The sequence below is a fragment of the Arvicola amphibius genome, chromosome 8, assembly GCF_903992535.2.
Source record: "Arvicola amphibius chromosome 8, mArvAmp1.2, whole genome shotgun sequence".
NCBI classification, from domain to species: Eukaryota; Metazoa; Chordata; class Mammalia; order Rodentia; family Cricetidae; genus Arvicola; species Arvicola amphibius.
The window spans coordinates 17361778-17385392 of NC_052054.1; the positions used below are offsets into that span (position 1 = coordinate 17361778).

General features: G+C 40.7%; 1 protein-coding gene across 2 annotated transcripts in view; it reads right to left on the bottom strand.

Annotated features, from left to right (window-relative positions):
• Positions 1 to 18287, bottom strand: part of Tab2 (TGF-beta activated kinase 1 (MAP3K7) binding protein 2) — a 57903-nt gene extending 39616 nt beyond the window's left edge. For both annotated transcript variants that reach the window (XM_038338568.2, XM_038338569.2), the window contains exon 1: positions 18126 to 18287. The gene's annotated coding sequence lies outside the window, so the exon portion shown is untranslated. The remainder of the gene's footprint in view (positions 1 to 18125) is intronic.
• Positions 18288 to 23615: the final 5328 nt, after the last annotated feature.

Below are 23615 nucleotides of genomic sequence, written 5' to 3' on the forward strand. Positions count from 1 at the left end.
TTACATTTCAAAAAGAAATCCTTGAGCATATTCATCATACATGTTAGAGAGGGACATTTTCATACAAGTCCATTCTGAACATCGAGCACATTCCTTACTTCCCCTCTCACCAGCACAAAAAGAAAACGGCCCTTTGTCCTCCTACAATGTTTCACATCTACTTTTACGTTACATAGAAATATATGGTTTTGCCAGGCAGTGGTGGTGCACACCTTTAATTCTAGCAGACAGGTGGATCTCTGTGAGTTCAAGGCCACCTGGTCTACACAGTTCTAAGACAGGCTCCATAATTACACAGAGAAACAAACAAAAACCCCCCAAAAACCTTGGAAACACATGGTTTTTATGTATTTTTATCAAATCTAGAAACTGAAAGTGAGAATATATGTAAGACAAATGGTATTTGTCTTTCTGAGTCTGGATCAAGTCACTTACTAAGATAACTTCCAGTTACACTCATTTTCCTGCAAACCATGTAACTTTGTTCTTTTAGGCTGAAAACATTCCATTTGTGTACATACTCTGCATTTTCTTTATCCATGCCTCTTTACCTCTGTGACTGCTGACTTGGACTTCTCTGGGCAAACACTGGAGCAGTATGGCTACATCTAATTTTAGGTTTTTGAGAGGCTTTTATACTGACTTTCATAGTTTCCAGACTACCTTACATTCTCACTAGCAGTATATATAAGGGTTTCCTTTTGTTCACATCTTCACCAGCATCCATTACTATCTATTTACTTAAAATCTACCTACTTTTACCACCCATCAGCCCCTATATAGGTAGGTATCCATTCAGGCTTGGTGAACATATTCAACCTCCCTTTCCCCTCTCAATGACCAATGCTTTTGCTTAGAATGTGATTTCTCCACACTAACACTAAAACCACTTCTTCAAAAGCAGCTCTAGTTTGACCTTGAATCTTTCCCTTGCTTCAGTCCACAGGGGCTCTACACTCAGAATTACTAATGTTCCTGTGGACCAATAAACACCACAATTCATCATCTTGTCTCTCATTGTTTTGCTCTTCTGGAGACATGGACTATGTGCTTAAATATAGAATACTGCCTATATACAATACAGACATATAATGCATACAGAATAAGTAAAATGCGCTCAATAAATCAATATTAAGACTTGTTTTGCAACTTCAAATACCAGAAAATATATTGAGACGGCAAATTTCCACTAAGTAGCTAAAGGGGATATTCTAACACCCCAATGAGGACATAGATACCATTGCTCAAGAATCAAGCTTAGGCTGTCTGGTGGTGGCAGGCACCTTTAATCCTACCACTCAGGAGGTAGAAGCAGGTAGATCTCTTGTGAGTTCAAGGTCAGCCTGGTCTACAGAGCAAGTTCCAGGACAGGACAGGCTCCAAAGATACACAGAGAAATCCAATCTCGAAAAACCAACCAACCAACCAACCAACCAACCCCTGACGAGCTTATTTACTGGGCAGTAAGAACTTTCATGAGTTATTAACTTAGTAAATTAGGGAAGAGATACCTTAAAAGCAGTAACAAAACGTTTCATTTTATAGTGTCCGCTAAGCACCTATAACATGCACCTAGATTCTATGAACTAAGTTCTCACACAGCTTAGTGGTAGGCCTTGGATTAAAATCCAGGTTTCTGATTCATTCTGGGGGTATGAAGCAAACACTGTCTTCTACAAAAAGATTTAGTATGCAAAGTAGGTACATGTATGTAAGGTTCCCTATTTCAGAAGGCAGAGAAACATGCAATATAAACAAATAGACTTGGAATAAAACATATATTAATAAGATTTATATAACATACATGATGGAGATTTAAAAAAATTCTATAGAAAATCTCTAAATATAGATTTGGGGGTTAAGTTTTAATTATTTTATGCAAGGAGGTCTTACCTAGTGATATGAGATGAATCATGCTTCATTTACTGGGACTGATTACTATTTGGTTGTAAACACAACATATAGTTGCAGCTTTCTTCAAATAGCTCTAACAACTTGCTTCACTTATTTCACTTAGGTGAAATAAAACCAATCTATCTACAGCCTGTAAGTGGGGTGACAATGATGGTATAGTCTCTAAGTCATCTTCACACAGGGCAGAGATCTCAAGAGACAAGGAATGAGGGTAGGAAATAATTTTCTCTCCACATGTAATAAGCTCTGCTGCTGGCTATGACTAAAAAGAACATACTTTTTCCTAAAGGAAGCTCTTAGACTAATGGCAATGGAATTCAGACAGTGAGGGAGAAAGGGTGGGTCTGGAACAAGTAAACCAGCATCCTGACAATACACACCACCATCCTAAACAACTCACCTACAACTCTGCCTCCTGCTCAACAATGCATTTCTATTAGCTATAAGCTGTGAGGCTCTGAAGTCAGGAACTCCAGCGTCCTATCTCTAATTCTTTGCTATCTTCATATAACCAATGGCAAAGTTTCACTGATCACTCCCAAGGCCTTGTATCCACTCCTATTCCCTCCTTAATATTCAGGGGGTTCAGTTGCACCTTGATAACCAATTAACAGCTTCCTATCTGATACCTTGTCCTACTGAACAGCTTTCCTAGGCTGTACTTTGCAACTGCAACAAGCCTACTAATTGCCTAAAATACAAACTGGGTCACAGCATATCCTTCCTATGAGAAGCAAGGGATTTTAAAGTTGATTGGTACTGAGAGTTTTAACCTAAGAAATGCAAAAGAGGAAAGCTAAGAAGGATACTTGAAAAACAAAGCCAAGAAAGTTAGCTCCACGAAAGCAAGAAAGGATTGGTATCAAGCTCATTGTACCGGTTCATGCCCGCATTCCAACACTTGTAAAATACAAGGCCAGCTTAGGCTATATAAGACCACTTTGTTTCTTTAAAGTATCAAGAAGGCCAAGGAAAAGAAGTTTAAAGCTTTTGATAACGAGTGTCAGGTACACAAGACTTATAATGTGTTTGCTCATTTATTGCTCCACATAATCATTCAGTTGAGCATATATTGTTTCATTCACATTATTAAAATAAATATGAATATACAACTATTTTCCCTTATTCAAGATGCTTAATGGGGCTGGAGAGATGCCTCAGTGGTCAAGAGCACTGGCTGCTCTCCCAGAGGACCTGGGTTCAATCCCCAGCACCCACATGGCAGCTCACAACTGTCTATAACTCCAGTTCCAGGGTATCTGGCACCTTCATACCAAATACACATAAAATAAAGTTAAATGTTAAAAAAATGCTTAAACAAGGTCACTAAATATCTTTATCTTGGTGTCAACAGTATCAAAGAGCACCATATACATTCTATTAGTCTGTTATAGATTGACTATCTGTAATGTGTATATAGATATGTACACATGCACACCTCCACACAACACATTATACAACTGCAAATAAAGATATTTTAGTGCTATTAGACAGCTCATTTGGAAGCACTCAAACTTGATCCCCAGTATAGACAGATGTCTTGGAAAAGCCAGGCATGGTGATGGGACTTTGCAATTCCAGCCTTTAGGAGGTAGGGACTAGCAGATCCCTTGGTCTTTATGTCCAGCCAGCCTAGTTGAATTGGTAAGTTTCAGGCCAGTGAGAGATTTTTGTCTCAAAAAACACAGTGGCTAACTCCTGAGGAATAAGGATCACTGGAGGTGATCCTCTGGCCTCCACATGCATATGTACCCATGTATAAGTAGTACTTAGAAATTACTAACTTCCCTGCTACTTAAAACGTACGACAGAACAGTAAAAGCTCAGGGTTTGCCTCATATAGCTCAAAATAAAAAGTGTATGGTAATGTTTTATAAGATAATAACCAATGAAGAAAACTTTGTTCTATACCTACTTCTGCCATTTACCTGAAAATGGAGAGGAGTAGATAGAAAATAGAACACAGAAATTTCCTAAAAGACATGCAATTGTTAACCTGAATTGTAAATGCATTTGTTTTCAAAGTCAAAGTTTCATGAACTAGCTTTAAACTTTTGGTAGGTAGGATGTGTGCATCATTTATTCACAAATATTTAATAATTGTCCATGTGCTAAAGGACTATTGGGACAGGTAGCTGTTACTGCCACACCAGCTGTATCCTTGCAGTATACTCCGTGAACTTTCTTTTGTCCAAAAGAAAAAGAAATATTTAAAACTTAGTACAAAACACTGAAAAACATTGAAAAATTGACAGATAATTATCAATACAAGTTGGTAAATTGTGCAAATAGAAGTAAATAAAGCAAGGCTAGCAATATACAAATCACCAATGAGAAAATACTATGCTAGAGCTACTGATTAGTTACAGCAAGAAAAAAAATGATGGGTGTTTTAAAAATACTGCCTAAGGTTCAAAGTGCAGAAATCTGGGTGGGACCCAGAAGATGTGCCTGTCCTCAGATCTCATTCACTTCGCCAGCTGATTCTGAGCTGCACTTCTCCTTGTCAGCTGTTTCACAACCTGGTTTCTCCTGTCTCTCTGGGTGGCTTCATATACAAGAACTGCTGTGAGGGAAGGCCAACTGGGAACTGAATAGCAATGTCAAGCTCTTCACAATGGGCACAGGGCTCCTTCAGTTTATAAAGGCTTAGGACAAAGCTCCCAATTAGTAGTAAAAACTGTTAGGTGAGTAACAGTACAACAGTCATCTACCAATGAAGTATGGTTCAAGACAAATGTAATCTTCAAAATATCTATCCTCAAAACTCTTTCCCAACCATATAATTTCTGGTGTTCTTAACACCGGAGAGTCAACTGTCTGTTGGTAAACAGAACCAGTTCACACTTTCACGAATTTCTTTAGTTTGTTAACAGACTAAATGCACTAAACAGAAAGGAATTACAATCCGTAACAACGCTATCTATATTACCTTACTGATAAATTTTTATTTCTAGCCTGAATTCCTCACCTAATTCCATTTTAAGTATTGGATGAATTGCCTACTTGATTTTATAAATTATAAGTCTAGAAGGCATTTCAGAGCTAATGTGTTCAAAAGCAAGCTCCTGACTGCCTAGCCCAATCTAAACTTGCCATTTCCCCACTCTTCCCAACTCAGTCAACAGCAATTTTATGCTTCCAACTGCTTAGGCCAAAACCCTTGGGAGTCATTCTTGAATTCCCTCTCATGCTCCACATATAATTCATCAGCAATTCCTGCCCACACAGGGCTTGAAACACATCCAAATTCTGACCTTTTCTCACCCTTTACTGTTACTACCCCAGTTCCAGCCACTATAGCCTCTCATCTGGATCACTGCAATCATTTTCAATATAGTCTCTTTTCTTACATCTTTGTTCTAGTCTCGTTATTTATTCCATACATTTCAGAGTAAATGTTTAAAAAAGGAAGTAACCTGTTTAAAGAAATAAGATCATAAAACCAGTTACTGATATATAAAAAGTATCTGACATTGTCCAAGACCCAGTCATGATAAAAACTTTTAAACAAACTATAACTAGAAAGGGAACTGATAAATAACACCTACAAAAACAATGTAGCCAACACATCCTTTGTGGTCAAAGACTGAATATATCCTAAGACCCAAAAAAAGCTAGCCAGAGCTGTAAGGCAAGAAAAGAAATAAAAAGCACAAAAACTGAGAAGCAATTAAAATAGTCTGTACTCACAAGTACACAGAAAACTCACAGGAGACCAGCCTGGTCTACAAGAGCTAGTTCCAGGACAGGCTCCAAAGCCACAGAGAAACCCTGTCTCGAAAAACCAAAAAAAAAAAAAAAACAGTTTTCAAAAAGGCTCAGAACACAATGTGCACCCAGAGCAATCAGCTATATTGATATTTGTTAGCATATGAACAATTAAAAGTCAAAATTTAAAACATAATAGTTACTTACAATTGCTTTAAAGTCTAGGTATAAATCTAACAAAATGTGTATGAATTACAACCTGGAAACTACAAAATGCTGGGGAAAGACATAAAAAAACATTTTTAAAAGGCTAAAGATACTACATTCATGAACTGAGTCAATAGAGTAGGAATCTAAATTTTCTCCAAAACTGACCACAATGTAATATGATTCTTAACAAAATCACAGTGGGGTATGTATGTGTGTATGTGTGTTTTAAATATAAAAAGGAAACAATAGTCAAAATAAATTTTAAAAAAGAATTAGAGAAATCTGACAAGTTACCATGTAGTTACAACAATTAAGATAGTATAATACTAGTGGGACAGATCTAAAGAGCAAAAGATCAGAAAAATACAGAAATGGACCCTTGCAATTACAGCCATGTGATTTTTGTCAAAGCAATTCAATGGAGAATAGTTTTAAAAGCCGATAATGTTGGAACAAATAGTCATTCACAAGTCAAAAAAACTCAACCTAAACATCAGATTTTAATATAAAATTAAATCAAGGGCCGGGCGGTGGTGGCGCACGCCTTTAATCCCAGCACTTGGGAGGCAGAGGCAGGCGGATCTCTGTGAGTTCAAGGCCAGCCTGGTCTACAAGAGCTAGTTCCAGGACAGGCTCCAAAACTACAGAGAAACCCTGTCTCAAAAAACAAACAAAAAATTAAATCAAAATAGATGATACATCTCTATTGTTATATATAAAGCTTTTAGTAAACTTTCATAACAGGAGAAAAATCTTTGAGAACAGATGAGTTCTGAGGGGTGGCAAGAAAGGTACAATCCAAAAAGATAAAATGAACAGAAACAATGAACGGCTAGACTTCATCCAAATCAAAAGTTCCTCTATGCAAAGACACTGCTAAGAAGACAAAGAGAAGTCCCATGCTAGGAGAAAATGTCTGCAAATCACTAACAGGAGACTAGGATCTAGATGGCATAAAGAATCTCTAACCTCAGCAGAAGGAAACAACCCAGTTAGAATATAGGCACCATACCAAACCAAGAACACAGGCAGCAAAGAAGCACATGAAAACAGTTATACCACCTATTAGGAAATACAAATTAAGCTATGTGATGTCAACTATTAGATTGGCTGAGATGAAAAATACTGACAGTACCAAGTGCTGGTGAAAATGCAGAGAAACCAGATCTCTCATACATTGCTAAGTGCAAAGTAAAATGATACAATAACTCTGGAAAGGTCTAATTGTTTCTTATAATAATGTATTTTCACATGAAAACATGTACAAAACTGTTCATTGTAAATCTCCTTACCTATATACATATATACATACCATCAACCTTTGGGAACTAAAGGCTATATACATGATTTGGAGAGGAGCTTGTACCAAACAGAGGTATGCCTTTTCTAATGCCCTTGGTCCAACTAAATTGTTACAAGTATCAATAGTTCATTCCTCGTTAATGTTGAAAACTATACTGTTATTGGGTATACCACAGTTTAATCATATGCTAATTTGAAAGACTGGATTCTCTAATTTGGGGTTATAAACTTAAGCTGGGAGTTGTGCTGTATTTCACACAGAAATTCAATGTTAAAGCCTCGATTACTGCTACTGCCTCATATTCCTTTTGTCCATGTATTCACCAATCAATCTATTTGCCTTTCCACATGTATTTGACTTTTACATATTGACATGCCACATCTCTGAGGCCTAGCTGGAACCCTGATTTTCTGTATCATGCTGTTTTCCGGCAGATATCGACTATTTGGTACACTTCGCTGTCCCCTGATCTCATTTATTGTTAGGTAAAATAATAGGTTTATTTTCTTTTCCCTCCCTTCCTTCTACTTGTCTCATGCAAGGTCCTGACCAGCTCACCAAAGAAACTGCACACAATTCGGCTACTTTTCAAAAATAAACCTTTTCCAATAGTTAGTGTTTTCGCTGAAATAGACAATGTTGTCTTTTGTAAAAAGTGGTACTTCATCCAACACAGAGAACAGTAAGGAAACCTTGGGATCCTCCTCATGAGTCCAGACTGATTCTTCACTTCCCACCTTGGTACATTCATGTGCACATTCAACACATAATCCCAAGCTTTATTTTTATAATGTCAAATTGGAGACCCCAGAGTCCTTCAAACTAATGAATGCTTAAGTAAACTGTAGAACATCCTAACAATAGTATGTTTCTCAGCATTACAAGGAATGACTATTGATTCATACAACAATTTGCATGGATCAAGGGTACTAGGTAAAGTCAAATAAAAAGCAAATCTCAAAAGGTAACAATGTATAATTCCATTTATGCAATTTTCCATGATAAAATTATAGTGTAGTAAGGAAACAAATTGGTGTTTGCTAGGATTAAGGTTGAAGGAAATAGCCAGACTATAAAGGAAGACAAAAGAGTTTCTTAGTGACGATTACAAAGTACTGACAGCAGTCTAATTATGACTACAAAATCTGTATACATTATAGAAAGATTAATATAGAAACACCAATTAATAAGCCATAGAAATAAGTTCTACGAAATAAGGGAAATGCAAACTAAGTTTTATCTTAAGACTCTTGTTGGCTTCCTAGTTCATCTTGAATAAAATCTGAAGTCCTTAGCACAACCAAAATCTACATGGAAAGTACACACTTATATATCATTTCCTATTTTCCCACACCCCCAAGTTCCTATGAGAGAGCAAATAGGCTCCCGTACATGGGTTTCTGCATTTGCTACTTCTTATATTTGGTAACACTTATCATCATCATTTCTTATGCAAATACTTGCTCAAAAACTATCTACACAAAAATTCCCATTTTCTTCCATGTACACAGAAATCATGCTCTCTTTTCCCCCTACAAAAGAATCTTAAATTCAATAGAGAAAATTCAAACAGCTTCCAAAATTTGCTGTTCCCTTGGTCTGTTCTGTACTGGTGAACTTTGCCAGAATTTACCAGGAACACAAGCCAGGAATGTGTGATCTTTACCTCTACTTCCCACTTAGTATTCCCTCAAGTCCATTATTAACTCCCTCCTTAATTTAACAGCCTGGATTCTGATCCCATCCCTGTCAATTCTCAAACAGTATAAGGCTTACCTGTCCTTCTAACCCAGCTCCACTGCAGCCAGGCTTTTAGAATGTTCAGTACTTGTGTCCATCAGAAACAAGATGAAGCCAGTCATCTTTACAGAGTACACAAAGATCTTTATGCTCTGTCTTCTCCCTCACTTTCCATTTCCAACACCACCAGGGCTCTGTGTATCATGGAACTATTCACAATTTATAGACCTTTCAACCTCCATGTCTTAGGCATGCTTCTTTATGTGTGAAATGGCATCTCTACCTTGTCTTACTCACGCTGAGATTAAGTGCAGTCTTTTATGTGTTGTTTTACTGCTTACTGAATCAGGCGATCCCTCCTGTAGATTCCTAAAGGGCTTTGCTAAACCAGGTTAGAGCATTTATCACAATGTATCACACTCTTCTGCACACATCTCTAGAACAAGAACATTTTAGTAATCTGACCATCCCCTTTACCTAGTAAGTACCTGATGCACAGCAGGAATCCAAAACTTCTGAGTTACTATAATAATAAGTAGACAGCCAACAGACTATGCTGTAAATTTGGTGTTCTTTTCGTGTGACACAATAAACATACTGAGATACTGATTAGTACCTAGGTTTAGTTATGATCATTAGCTTAATTTTCTCTCTTAATTTGAGGGAGTAGTTATCTCCCTCAAAAGGTACTTGTTCCACTTTCAAAACTGCAACAGTGGCCCTTGACAGTCATCCTCTGAATGTATGTCACTGTTCATGAGTGGAAAATTTCATGAAGAGAGTGAGTGTCTCACTCAGGCCAACCATTCACTTCAGTCTGAAAATCTCTAAGCATGTAAGTACACTTTTCTAAGTAAGTAGAGTCACCATATGTGGAACTGGGAATTTTCTTTTGAAATCCCCATTTCCACGTGTGCATGTGTACATGCTGTTTTTTCCCCCATTTTCTGGGAAATTATCAGAAAAATAGCAGAATAATACTTTACTCAAGTCCTCTGCAACATGCCAGTCACAGCGTGAATATTACCTTAGTGCATAGAAAGAAGACTGGTGTTTGTGCTCAGTGGCTTTAAACTGAACATGCAATCTATTCTGAATTCTCCCTCCCTCCCTCCCTCCCTCCCTCCCTCCCTCCCTCCCTCCCTCCCTCCCTCCCTCTCTCCTTTTTTGAGACAGTGTTATGCATTCCAAGATGAACTCAAACTCACCATGAACCTACAGATAACCTTGAGCCTCCTTGATGCCTGCCGCCCTAGTACCGGGATAGCAGGTATTCTTAAATCCCCTTTTAAAATCAAAACTGTTTGTGCCTGCATTGTCTACTTCTCTATGTCTACTTATGATAAGCACTAATAAAAACCTATAATCTATAAAGGTTAGTGTAAAGTAAAAGTGGAGATACAAACAGTCTACAGAATGTCAAGAATAAGGAAGTAGGGTTGGAAAGATGGTTCAACCCTTAAAGACTAGGCTCACAACAGGCTTTACTCCCCCCACCAAAAAAGAGTATGAAAGCAAATACTTATCTATACAAGAAGCTTTATATGTACAGTTGAATATTATTTTTAAAAAGTATAGGATCCATTTTACAATTTTGGTGCCACTCATTGATGCCTACTGGGTTCCAGGTAGATAGATACTTTGCTAGGTAAAATAAGAAATACAGAAAATATAAAGTTACTATGTAAATTAGGTAATAACAATATTCATTTTCTTAAGACAAGTTTGGCTCAGAAAGTTTGAAAGAGGGGCTGAAGAATGGCTTAAGCCATTACAATAAGAGCACATTTTGTCTTGGAGAGCACCTGAGCTTGGTTCCCAATACCCACACCACATGGCTCTCAATCAGCGGCTCTAACTCCAGCTCCCAAGCAGCTGACTCACTCAAGTGTACAAATAATTTTTTAAAAATTTTGAATACATAATTACAAAACTTTAAATAAAAGTCTGAATGATAATTTAGCACACAAACTCCAATGATAATAGAGCAGTTAAACACATTATTTAATAACTAAGTAATTTGAAATTGACTCAAGTGATTTTTAATGCCAGATCTTTTCTTATCAAGCCTCCAATACACTAAAATTAAGGAATTTAATTGATATGACAGAGGCTGACAATCTGACAGATTAACAAAGAGATGAACTCAAAAGCAGTGTTGACCCAGTTTCTAAGGGGTACAAAATCAGGTGAATTTTCTACACCCATAGCCCCAGTTCTTTAGAATTCAGACTTCACTGGTTTCTCTGCTGAAAAAACTCCCTACCTGGATTTGCACAATCAAATTGTCCAGGTGAAATTTTCATCTGTATTTACAAATATTTTCTTACATCCCGCTGAGCTGTCATAGCCTTGCACTGATATGACCAACAGTATCACTGGACCACCTGACTTCATAGTCAGGAAGCCACCATGATGTGCTCAATTCTGCTAACATTAATATATACAAGGTCAAGGGAAAATTTCATTAATGCAAATAAAGGTTAGTAAAATGTTAACACTCAAAATTAGTCATATTTAATAACTCAAAGTAATAAACTGGGAAGTAAAAATTCACTAATCAAAACTAGTCTATAATGGATTCATGCACTTTTCTATGAATAATGATCAGCACCCACACAATTCTACTACAATCGTACGTATTACATTCTTGTCTCACTTCTTTCTCTCCTCCAAGGACCTTTCCACCTGTACATTAGTATTTAGCTTCTGGGACTTCAATAAGGAAGCCTGGGTTTAACCCACGTATTATCCTTAAGTGCAACAAGAATGCCACTTTTTTTTTAAATAAGGCAAATAAACTAGTACATTTTTTTTTAAATTTCTGCCCTCTTCTGTTGTACCTGTGTGTGAATCAGACTTTCTTCCTAGAGCCTCAGCAGCTGACTGACACCTCGTGCTATTTTTTTTCCACAGCTGATTAGCAGACAAGTAACAACCACAGACTCATAGCCACTCAACTGGCACTTCGTCTAGTGTCCAGATTCGAACAGACAGCATTGTGTACATGGTTTGTAAGGGTGTTTTTTCGGTTGTTGTTTGCTTTATCACTGTTGGGTCTGTCTGTGAGGGCACTCATGTGCATGCACCTGCAACAGCACACTTGTAGAGGTCACAGGAAAACATGTAGGATTTGGTTCTCTCCTACCATGTTGGCCCATGGGAGCAAACTCAGGTTGTTAAGCTAATCTACACATAGGCGCTTTCACCTGCTGAGCCATCTCTCCAGCCCAGTTAATTTTTTCCCCTTTCTTAATCCAAGAAATGTTTTGTGCAAATGGCTCAAGGGTCTTTGACCTAGTCAGGTTTAAGTTTTAGGAAATCCAGTTGTTATCCATCAGGTAGAGGGCAGGTTGTATCAGAATAGGAAAAAGCTGACCAGTGTGAACATTTAAACATACAAAGAACGGTCACTGCTAAGGAAGTGCTGGGATGTTTCTCTCATTTCTGATGAAACACCATTATGTTCAGTTTCAGGAATTGAAGTAAATGACTGGGCCATTTAAATCCATAAATTCAATACAGATCAACAATACCACTGAAACTACCTCAAAGAGATCAAATAAGCTTGAACTTTAAGTTAGTTAAGGTATATAATTATCCATGAATTAGTTTTGTTTTGTCTTTAAAAGTTGCTACATCCCACAGCATGTGGTAGACATGCCTCCATCCTAGCTACACCTAAGGTTGGGGCAGAAGTATAAGTTAGAGGTCAGCCTGGACAACTTGGCCAGACCTTGAACCAAACTAAAAAAGAAAGGAGCCGGGCGGTGGTGGCGCACGCCTTTAATCCCAGCACTCGGGAGGCAGAGGCAGGCGGATCTCTGTGAGTTCGAGGCCAGCCTGGTCTACAAGAGCTAGTTCCAGGACAGGCTCTAAAAAAAAAAAAAAAAAAAAGCTGCAGAGAAACCCTGTCTCGAAAAACAAAAACAAAAACAAACAAACAAACAAAAAAAAAAGAAAGAAAGAAGGATAGGGGCTCCATCTTAATGGTAGAGTATTTGCTTAGCATGCATGGGGTTTGGTTCTCCATGTATGCAGGAAGAAGCAGTTACCCTTTTCACGTTCATGCCAACAGCATAGGTACAGTTTATAAACAGTTGCCTTGATGCAAATAATTAAGCCATTCCTTGAGATTTCCAGGATTTTTCTTTCTCAAAAGTTTTGCTAGGCTTAAAAACATGACAGTTATGCTTAAGATTAGAAGTTCAACCAGGCTTATGTCTATAATCAGAGCACTGGAGAAGCAGAAGGATGACACTGAATTCTAGGCCAGCTTGGGGTACACAGCAAACCTCTGCTTCAAAACAAAATCTAGTGTGACATCTAACCTTTCAAACGCAGGAGTTTACTACTAAAACGAGTAGTGGTGCAAAGCACGCCTTTAATCTTAGCACTCTGGTGGCAGAGGCAGGCAGATCTCTGTGTGTTCAAGGCCAGTCCAGTCTACACAGTAGAACCTGTCTCAAAAACACAAAAATAGTAGTGGTGGAACAAAAGATGTCCATTACAAACCACTCAAGATACATCCTGCTAAACTAGTTACAGGGCAAGCACTGCCCAGCATGAGACGAAGGAGACAAGGAAAGGAAGACATGCTCCACCCCAGGAGCTCAGGTCAGTGATCTCCCGGTGTTAGAAAGATTTGTAGTTTGAATGACTATTCAGTTTTTCTTCAAAATATCATTCACAAGTGGCACATTTCACATTTGTAAATGTTTTCTTTAATATTTTGTGAAGTCTTTGAAATAAAGGAAAAACTGACAGGTGAACATTTTACTGAACTTTTTCTATGTGCCACGCATGCACTGTGCTAAATGTCAAGTGACTACATGAATTGGAATTTTATACAGTACTTGCTGTCCATTTGTCAAAATGTTTAGATCCAGCTTATCAACCTAGATGTCAGGTCTAAAATGCTCCTCCACTGAAGGCTATAATGGTACTCCTCTGTTACACTGACTACACGACATACATCAACTCTCCAGAAAGCACCAGGGACAGAGTATTCTTTAATTAACATTATACTACAGGTGAGGCTGCCTTAAGTGGCCAATGAAATGTAGATTTAACAATGTCCAATAGTGCTGGGAGAGCTTGCTGCAGTCACCAACTCAGAGTTTCAGAAAGACAACAAACAAAAATGGTACAATTTACACACACTCTACTGCTTATGACTTGTACATAAAATGTTCCACTTAATCACCATAGAAACCTTAGACAATTTATTTTACAGGTTAGAAAATGGGCTCAGAGAACCTAAGAAATCATAACTGGCCCTAAATACAGTGGCAAAGTTGTAAGTGGCCAAAAGTAGGGTTCAAACAAGGATGGTAAATTCCAGAATTTTCTACTGAGTAGAAAAAAAGTAGCTTTTTAAAATACTAACAATAGGAAATCCCTACTAATTGAAGCTCTGTAACAATTTGTAATACTGAAGCACAAATATAATTTTATTTCCAAGATTTAAAGGATATTCTTCTAAGAAGGAAAGTCATTGGCTAGTTCTATTTTCTGAAATCAAAACTGGTGTTCATTGCAGATCTCAGATCAAACAAGCATTGTCCATTGCTCAGCTTCTCTGTTTTCTTTCTCCAGTGTTTGCCCCCATACACATTTTACTCATTTATTGTATCTTCTACCACTAACATGTAAACTATATGAGAACAGAAAATTTTGTCTGTTATTTAGTACTGCATCTCTAGGATCTAGGAGTCCAGACATTACTAGGGCTTACCAAATACTCAAAAAGTGAATGAAAACTTGGTACACAATGGGAATTCAATGATCATTACTATCATTCTCTTTGCTAACCAGGATACCATGTGTGTTGTACCAAATTCTGAAATGGAATTTATGATTAAAAATATGAGACAGGCCAAGTATACACCTGTAAGTACTGCAGTAGGAGACTGAGGCCAGCTTGGGCTCAAATGAAGACCACCATCTCAAACAAATAAGCAAAATGAATGGACTCAATAAAGCAGTCACATTAAGCCTTACTTATCAAACACCACTGGAATATGGAGGTGAGGATCTACATAAATTAAGTTTTGAATTAATAAACTTAACTGCCAAGACCTAAAACTATCTCACAGAAATCTTCAAACATCAACAACTTATCAGCTATCAATTCTCATCATGCTCAGGATACGATTGGAAACACTGCAAAGAATCAAGAGAATCTAAGTGAAATATGTAACCCCCTCCCATTTCCTTTAAAAATCAAAAACTAGAAGGTAAAGCACCACTTATAATAAACAGGCTGTTTTGAAAGATGAGGATACTTAGAAAATGAAAGACAGAGCCTTCTCCTTAATGCTGGTCTCCAGGTTATAACATTCACAGATGAAATTAACCAAAGAATGCAGGTTAGAGTACCTAGCAACTCCAAGAGCACTTCCTTAGGGATTTTGCCTTTCTGAGAAAGTGTCTGTTCTTGACTTTTTAAAAATCAGAATTGGGACATAAAATATTAAAATATTGTTAAATACTTGGGAAACATAAGCCAGAAGTCAACAATAAGAACATACATTTAATTTTTATTTAATGCCAGTATCTCCAAATTTGTTAGCATCTGAATACAGTGGCAAATGAGGACAAACACAGCTTGTGAGAGCCCATCAGAAAGAAACCTCCTCAGTCCAGGCGTCCTCACTACCCACATCTCTACACTTCTGCAAACTGTTCGTCCAATCCTCTACGAGCATCTCCTCCCTATCCCGCCTTGCTTATTTTCACACTTGTCTATCACAGCATAAGCTTGATTTAAGGAGTTCTTACCACAGAAAAATGGCAAAAGTCAGTCAAAACAAAAAATCATTGTTGCTGTTCCTGGGGCATATGAATCCATCTGGCCAAGCAGATATGAAATAAAACTTAAATCTATGAACTTCATATATTATAGATATTTCCAGGAACTTAAAAAACTAGAGTAAAGTGAAGTTTCTTTTCAAAAGTATTCTGATATTCATAAAAATAAACATTTAATGTGTATGTGTATAACTTCAGTTTTAGAAAATTCACCTTACAAGGGCTTTGCTAGCACATAACTCATAAAATCAAGCAATCTATATACCTTATGCCTATCTAACAAAATGTATGCGGCTCACTGGTACATAACAGCTTTCTACACAGTTCTTTGTAATTTTCCTTACATAGAGTAGAATAAAGCTTTTATTTCTGTCGAGGCACAAAACCAATCATGTTGACTTTTGCCAGAGTATAAAACACTCAATATTGACGTAATTAGGGTCTATGTAGTACCCACCTAACTATGCAGAATTTCCCTCATTTTACTAGGTGTCATAACTTACCATAGCCTTCTTAGCTAAAGGCAAGGGCTTCTTTCCATGGAATACCAAACACAGGTGGCTCCCTCAATTAAATGGGATTGACTTAAAATTTGCTTTTCAGGAAGCGTATCATTTGCACCTCTGATCATTTCATCCACTTATTAATTAAGTGAATTACACAAACACAGGTTCTATTGTGAGGGTTCACAGAAGGTTTTGAATAGTGATATTTCATAGTGTCCTTTGGAAACCATTTCTAACTCAGAAAAAGATACTTCATGAAACAAAAGTGAACTGATGGCGTATGTTCAGTGGATAACATAATGATTAACATATTCAACTCTCAGCTTGATTCTTTAAGATTGAAAACATAAAGCCCTCTCTATTACAAACTGGTGGGGGGCGGCAAACAAAAGTTCTGAATCACTGGAATTTTTGTTCTATTTCCTGTTAATACATGGATAGTCCCACCATTCAGCATACTCATTCCACACACATCTTAAAAGCAACAGAACCCTTCCTGGACTATCTGGCTACTAACTCGGCTCATAACTCACAAATCTAATTCTTCCTAAGGAGTCAAATTAGACAGCTAAAGCATACACAGTAATGTAAAAAGCAACTCTTCATTTATTAGAAACACCTATGTCTTTAAAGTTTCAAACTGTCAAGTTCAAAAAGTACTCCGGATTCAAATTCACAGAAACATTAAAGGTATTTTTGAAAGGGTGTCAAAAATCTGCTATTGTACCAAGAGTGTTAAATAGTGGTAACCGAAAGCTAAGAGTCTAAATTGTACCCACCAAAATTCCCAGCAAAATCTAAAACTGCATAATGAGCAACATCTTTGAGTATGCTACGACAGGAAATAATTCCTAATATAAAATGTCAATCAACCTGACCCTAAAATTTGGCACTTTACTAACTTACCTAGAACCGACAAAATGGATGCAAAACTATACTGCCTGGCTATTGCCTTGAATACAACGTTAATGTCCGAGAACTTTCCAATGAATAAAAGCCCATCTACTAACAGCCTCCTATGCTTCGGGGAACCCAAATTTCAAGAGACCAGAAGAAAAGCACTGTGTGGCTGCATATCCCCTAGAGTCTCCTGGAAACCCCTCTTATCAGAAACATTTGAAGAATTCCTCCTTAACAATTAAGCTGACTTGAATGGAAACTTAGCATCTCAAATATACTATATATGGAATGAAACTTGGCCAAACACGTAAATACAAACTCACATGCTCTCTGACACTTTTGGTCTACAACCCTGCAGGGACAATTCTACAGCATCTGCAACAGGCAGATCCACCTGTCACCTGTCAGCTACGCCCAGAGACCCTCGCCAGCCTCCCGCTTTCAACCTGTCTCACGGTGGGGCTGGTGACTCTAAGGGGGCCACCTAGTCACAGCGGGGCGCGTTCCCCACTTCGAGGAAGGCGGCAGGAAAGCAAAATCGGAAAGGAAAGGGAGCGATGTGCTTCCTCTTCAGCCCACACACACATAACTTCCCTGGTTCTCCCTCAACTCTCGGGCCCCTAGCTTTATCCAGACTGGGTCTCCCACCCACCCAAAAAAAGTAGTCTGACTCCCTCCCTCCCGCTTCCAGATCACAGGCCTGGGGGCGGGCCGGGGGCAAGGCACCTCCAACCCCGGCTCTCCCCGGCGCTGAGCACCAGGACAGGCCTGTTCGGTCCCCCTCCCCCGGCGCCCCGGAGCCCAGGCCAGGCCCTATGCTCCCCGCCCCCACCCGCCCTGCAGGACTTGGGGGCCTCCCGGCGCCTCGCCACCGCGGGCAGGACCCGGGCGGAGCGAGGAAGAAGGCGAGGAAGGCGCGGACGCCCCCACAAGGGCCTCGCGCGCGGGGAGAGCCGGTCTCCGACCCGGAGCCGACACGGGAAGCGGGCTGGGGATCCCGCCGAGGCCCCGCAGCGCCGTCCGCTTACCCTTCGCCGCCGCCGCGGCTTCCCCCTCCTCCTCGTCCGCCGCCGCCTCTCCCACTTGGGCAGCCGTCTCCCCCGTCGTCGCCGCCGCCTCCGCCACCACGGCCGCCGCCAGCGCCGATTCCACCCGGCAGGGGGGACACCTCAGCCCTCCCTCCCTCCCCGCTCAGTTCCCTCCGCCCGGCCGCCGCCGCTGCCGCCGCCAACTCCCTCCGGCCGCTGCCGCCGCCGCTCGCGGCTGAGGGGGAGGGGAGGGGGTCGGCCTGGGGCGCCTGCCGCGGATCAAAGCGATGGCCGGGGCGCCGTGGCCGCGGCCCGCTGCTCGGCTCCGGCTCGCACGGCCGCCCTGACTCCCTCCGCCCCCACCCCCCGGCCGCTCGCCTGCCCTCCCCCCACCCCCCCAGCTCTCGCTCGCTCTCGCCGCCGCGGCTCCGCCAGCCCAGTCCGCATCAAAATACGGCCACACAATATGGCGGCGCGGCGGCCGGCAAACACCGCGAGATCTGCGGCCGCGGCCCAGGCGGCGGCTGTGACGAGGCCTCCCTCCGCCGGGTGGCGGGGGATGCTCTCTTTTCCCCGCCCCACCTCCGGCGCTCGCTTGCGGTCCCCACGCCCGTCTGTCTCGCCGTGGCTGAGTGGGGCGGCGGGGGTGGGCGGGGGAGGACGGCGAGCCGGGGCGCGCGCGGGCTGGGGAGACGAGCGCGGCTTCCCTCGGACTCGGGCGGGAGAGGGAGGCACTGAGCCCCGACCCGCGCGCGCGCCGCCGCCGAGGGGCTCTAGCGCGCGGGGCCGGAAGCGGGTGACAGGCCGCCCGGTTGGGTCGGTGGCCACGCACGGGGGTGTCCCCGGAGGCGGGGTGCGCCGCGGAGCAGGTGGGCCCGCGGCGGAGGCGATCGCCGGGCCTGCGGGACCTCCGGGCCTGCGAGCCGGACACACCCCCTTGGAGCCCGGCCGCGCCGAGGCCGCGGCTCAGCCGGGAGGGACCGCGCGCAGGGACGGAGCCCGGGCGATGCGGGACGCGTCCTGGAAGCCGCGGAGTTTGGATCGGGCTCTGGAGTTTCCTTGAGCCGCTGTGTGGAGGGGAGAGAAAGCAAAGGATCTCACTAGTGCAAGGGAGTCGTTTCGATTTTAATTGCGCGTTCCTAGAAGTCCTAGAAGCCGAGCCAAAGACACTTTAGCTTGGAGGGGAGAGGGGGACACTTCGAGTTTCTATCTTCTTAAAGATATATGGGATTAATTTTCCCTCGGGGGGAAAATGTTTAACGTTCAGATGTTTCTTACAAAGTAAGATAAATTTATTTAAAAATCCTGGCGCTTTCATATGTCCAAAAAAAAAAAAAAGCATTTTTCTGACCCTGTCCAAAACGTGCATATCGCTGCCAGTTTCTTCCTTGAAGAAATTCTTACTCCCGAGAAAAATCCCGAAGGACTGTTTTTATTATTCCATTTCCAGTATAAACTACACGGGTGTGGGAGTTTATTGTTTTAAAAACTCTTAACATTTAAATATAACCCTTCCACTTCCCTTTTCATACTAATTAAAAAAAACTGGGGCGACGATGGCACATGTCTTTATGCTGGAAGCAGAGGCAGGAGGTTCTCTGTGAGTTCGAGGACAGCCTGGTCTACAGAGGGAGTTCCAGGGCAGCCAGGGCTACACAGAGAAACCCTGTCTCAAAAAACCCAAAACAAACAAAAAACCCCTGAAATATTTTGGGGTTTAGCTACAATTCAAAACCTTTAGCCCTTCAAAAGTCGCAAGTGCTAATGTTTGACAACTTTGGAGCTTTCATTTTTTTCTCTCTGTTGGAGATGACATTAATAAACGAACTATACGATTTAAAAAATTATTTGTGTGTGAAGTAAAAGTAAATTATGATTTACATAATAGATATTTTCATTAATTCACAGTAATAGAAGTCATCAAACCCTAATATGTCACAGCAGTTCCCTGAGGAATTATTTCCACATTCAGTATAGCTGAAGCAATGATTTTAAATAAATTGAATCAGTTTTAAGTCAATTAATAAACTAAGGCACCACGCCAACATATACTTTTGAAATAATAGAATTAGATGCTTTAAGTAAAAAATAGTTTCTGTTAGAAACTTGTTTTATGAAATGTACATGTTTTTATAGAAACTAATGTGTTCTACATAAACTTAAATGTAATGGATGTGACTAGGTCTGGTCTAAGGACCAGTAAAGGAAGAGATGTGTGTACTGTAATAGTGCATTTGCACAAAGTCTGAAGGGCTGGGGCCTCTGATAATGAGCAAGCTTCAGACAGCTGTGAGAAGAAACTGTTGTGAAAGAAACAACCTATTTTAAAAAGCATTGGCAATGTTGTAAGAAACAAAGACCTCAGATTAAAGGAAACTAAAGGGACATGACATCTAAATGCAATGTAGCACAGACCAGAAATTGATCCCTTACTGGAAGAGAAAAAGTTACAGAGTTTATCAATGAGATAATTGGTGAAGTTGGGTATGAACTACAGGTGCAACATTAAGTATTGGGTTTTTGTTAACTTTCCTGAGTCTGTTCTGATTGATAGTATTCTTAAACACGTTGAAGTACTAATGGGGGAAGAGGACATAATGCATAAAACTCTTTTCTAAGTGGCCCAGAAAAAAATAAGCAAGTACATTGTATATGTCACATCTGCCATGCACATACAGAAAAAATGATGGTAAAATTTAAATCTTGGACTATCAGAGATATTTTTAGAGTTAATTTGGATGACTCTAGACTATTTGTGTTATTTTGCAATTTTTGAAAGTTTGCTTATGAGCCTAGTCTTTAACAGGTGAGTCATCTCTCCAGCCCAAACAGTCTCTCATTTGTCAAGCCCCCCCAATTCTTGCATTTTTGATAGGTTTGACATTATTGCAATATACACTTCTTGAAAACTAGGCTGGAGATGCATTGCTCAGAGGTAGAGCATATGCTTGTGTGAGGCCCTGGGTGTGATCCTCAGCACAGCAATAGCAAAACAAAATAAGAGAACTTGGGTGAACTCCTAGGAGTTTCCTGACCTCAGCAAGGGAAGGCATGTAGGAACTAGAGATACATGATTGTCCTCATCATTTTCCCCACTAACACTGGAAGTCTGGCTCATCTGGGTATTTCTTCTTCAGTTTTTAATCTATTTGATTTGTAATATAAATAGCAAGGGATGTTTATGTATTTGATAAGTGCGATTTCCGTGTTTATGGAGTTGGTGAATAGTCCGTCATCTCTGTGTATAAGACTGATAGAAATAAGGAGGACAGACAGTCTTCCAGGTATTCTCCATAGTGGCTACAGGAAACTGGCTAAAATCCCATTTAGCATTCAGGAACATGTTAGTGTGGTTTTGTGCTTTCAGACACAGTAACACTAGCTGCCTGTGATTATTTAAATCAAATTAAAATTCATACCCTCAGTTGCACTGTTCAAGTGTGCAATAACTGGCGTGTTCCATCTTCACAGAAAAATGCTGTTCAACAGAACTGATAGTGGAAGAGATTACACTGTATGAACAGCATTTGCACAAGGAAGAAGGTGACAGTCACCACAAGCTGAGGTGAGATTGCTTTGCAGGGTGTGGAAATAGGAAAAGCAGGGCGAGTCTCAAGAGGAAGATTGCTTATTAGCAGGTGGAGGTGAAGCAAGAGGGTTTCAGGCAGTGACAACTGAACAAAGCATGAGAGACTTCTGTGAGAGAAGCACTTAATTCTGCATATCTGTAGCATAAAAGGTGTAAAGGAAGGCAGGGCAGCATAAACCACAAGCGCTGAGCCTAGCCCACTCTTCGGGCAATGAGAAGCGACTTGTGTTTAGATAAGAAGAAAAGATGAGATTAAGCAAATGGTTCTTTAAGAAGGATGCTCTTAAGGCTGTCAAGATGCCTCGGTGGGTAAAGTGCTTGTTGGACAAACGTGAAGACCTGAGTTTGATCCTCAGACCCCACACAATAAAATCAAGGCAAGACAGCTTGTGCCTCTAATCTCAGCACTGGGGAATCAGAGATGTACTGATCCCTGGAGTTTGCTGGTGAGCTAGTCAAGATGTTGACCTCTGTGTGTTCTCCCCCGCCACCCCCAGGGACATTGGATTAGGAGTGAAGCCACAGATCATACAGCGTTGCAGTAGCCCAAATGGGAGTCACTAAGAAGCCGCTGTAGTGTGGACTATTAGTAAAACTGTTTTGAATGGCATTTGACAAATCTTAATTTAAAATGGCTTAAGTAGTGAGACATGTTGCTGTATACCTATAATCCTAACACCTGTGAGAGGCACAGGCCGACGAGCCAGGCATTCAAAGTCATCCTCAGTTCTGTAGTGAGTTAGAGGACAGTCTAACCTAAAATATCTTATTAAATAAAATAAAAATTTATACCCCAGTGATTTGGAGATTTCAAAACAGTAGACCCCAGTCTGAAAGGCATAAGAATGAAATAATGCAGTCAAGGTCTGGGCTCTTTCCATTTCTGCTCTGCGGCTTTAAGCTTTCAAATCATTCTCAAGCTAGTAACAAGATGGACCTAGTAGTTCCAGGCATCTGGAATGCTAATATCTAGAAGAAAGAAGGAGAGGGAAAATGTTTTCCAAAACTGCTTTCCGTTTTCCTCCTGTGAAGATTAATCTTGATTGTCAACTTGATGGAACTTAGAATCGATTACCTTATGAGGCACCTCTGGGCATCTCTATGGGGCATTGATTGAGGTGGAAACACCCACCTCAATGTGGGTGGCACCATCTCCATCTCCTGGGCTGCGGTTCCAGACAATCGAAGTGAGAAGGCAGGCTGAGCACCAGCATTCATCTCTCCCTGCGTCCTTACCGTGGCTGCAACATGACCAGCTATGCATTGCTTCGGGTGATGGACCAGACACTCAAGCCAAACTTAAACCAAAAACCCCTCCTCCCTTAAGTGTCTTTTGTCAAATATTTTGTTATGACAACAAAGAAAGTAACGAATATAGGTTTCCTCTCCCAAATACTTCTCTTTCCCTTCCCCTGGACCATATTTGAACCACATACCAGTCTCTGGTTCCCATGTTGAAATACGTTTTGAAGGGTAAAGATGGAGAGGTAAGGGTCAAAGATGCTCTGAAGGTTTGAGCCGAATGACTCAGAAACATAGAAAAAGGAGCAGATACGAGAGGACACATGATTCTTGTAACAGCGCTGGTTTGGAGATGGAGGCAGGAGGGGAAAGGGAAAGAGAAATAATGAGTCTTGACCATGTAAGAGAAATATGTAAGAACATCATGGAAGGCACAGGAATGCTTGCCTTTTAGGAGACAAATGTAAGGAAGGAAGAAAACTAAAGTATGTATGTGCGTGCGTGCGTGTGCATGTGTGTGTGTGTGCATATGCAAACTGAAAGTGGTTACCGAGATTTATATAGATGTGCGAAGGCCTAGAATAACAAAACCATTCTGAAGAACAAAGCTGGAAGGCTTACCCAACAAAATTTCAAAGTTCATTATGAGGCTCAGTAAT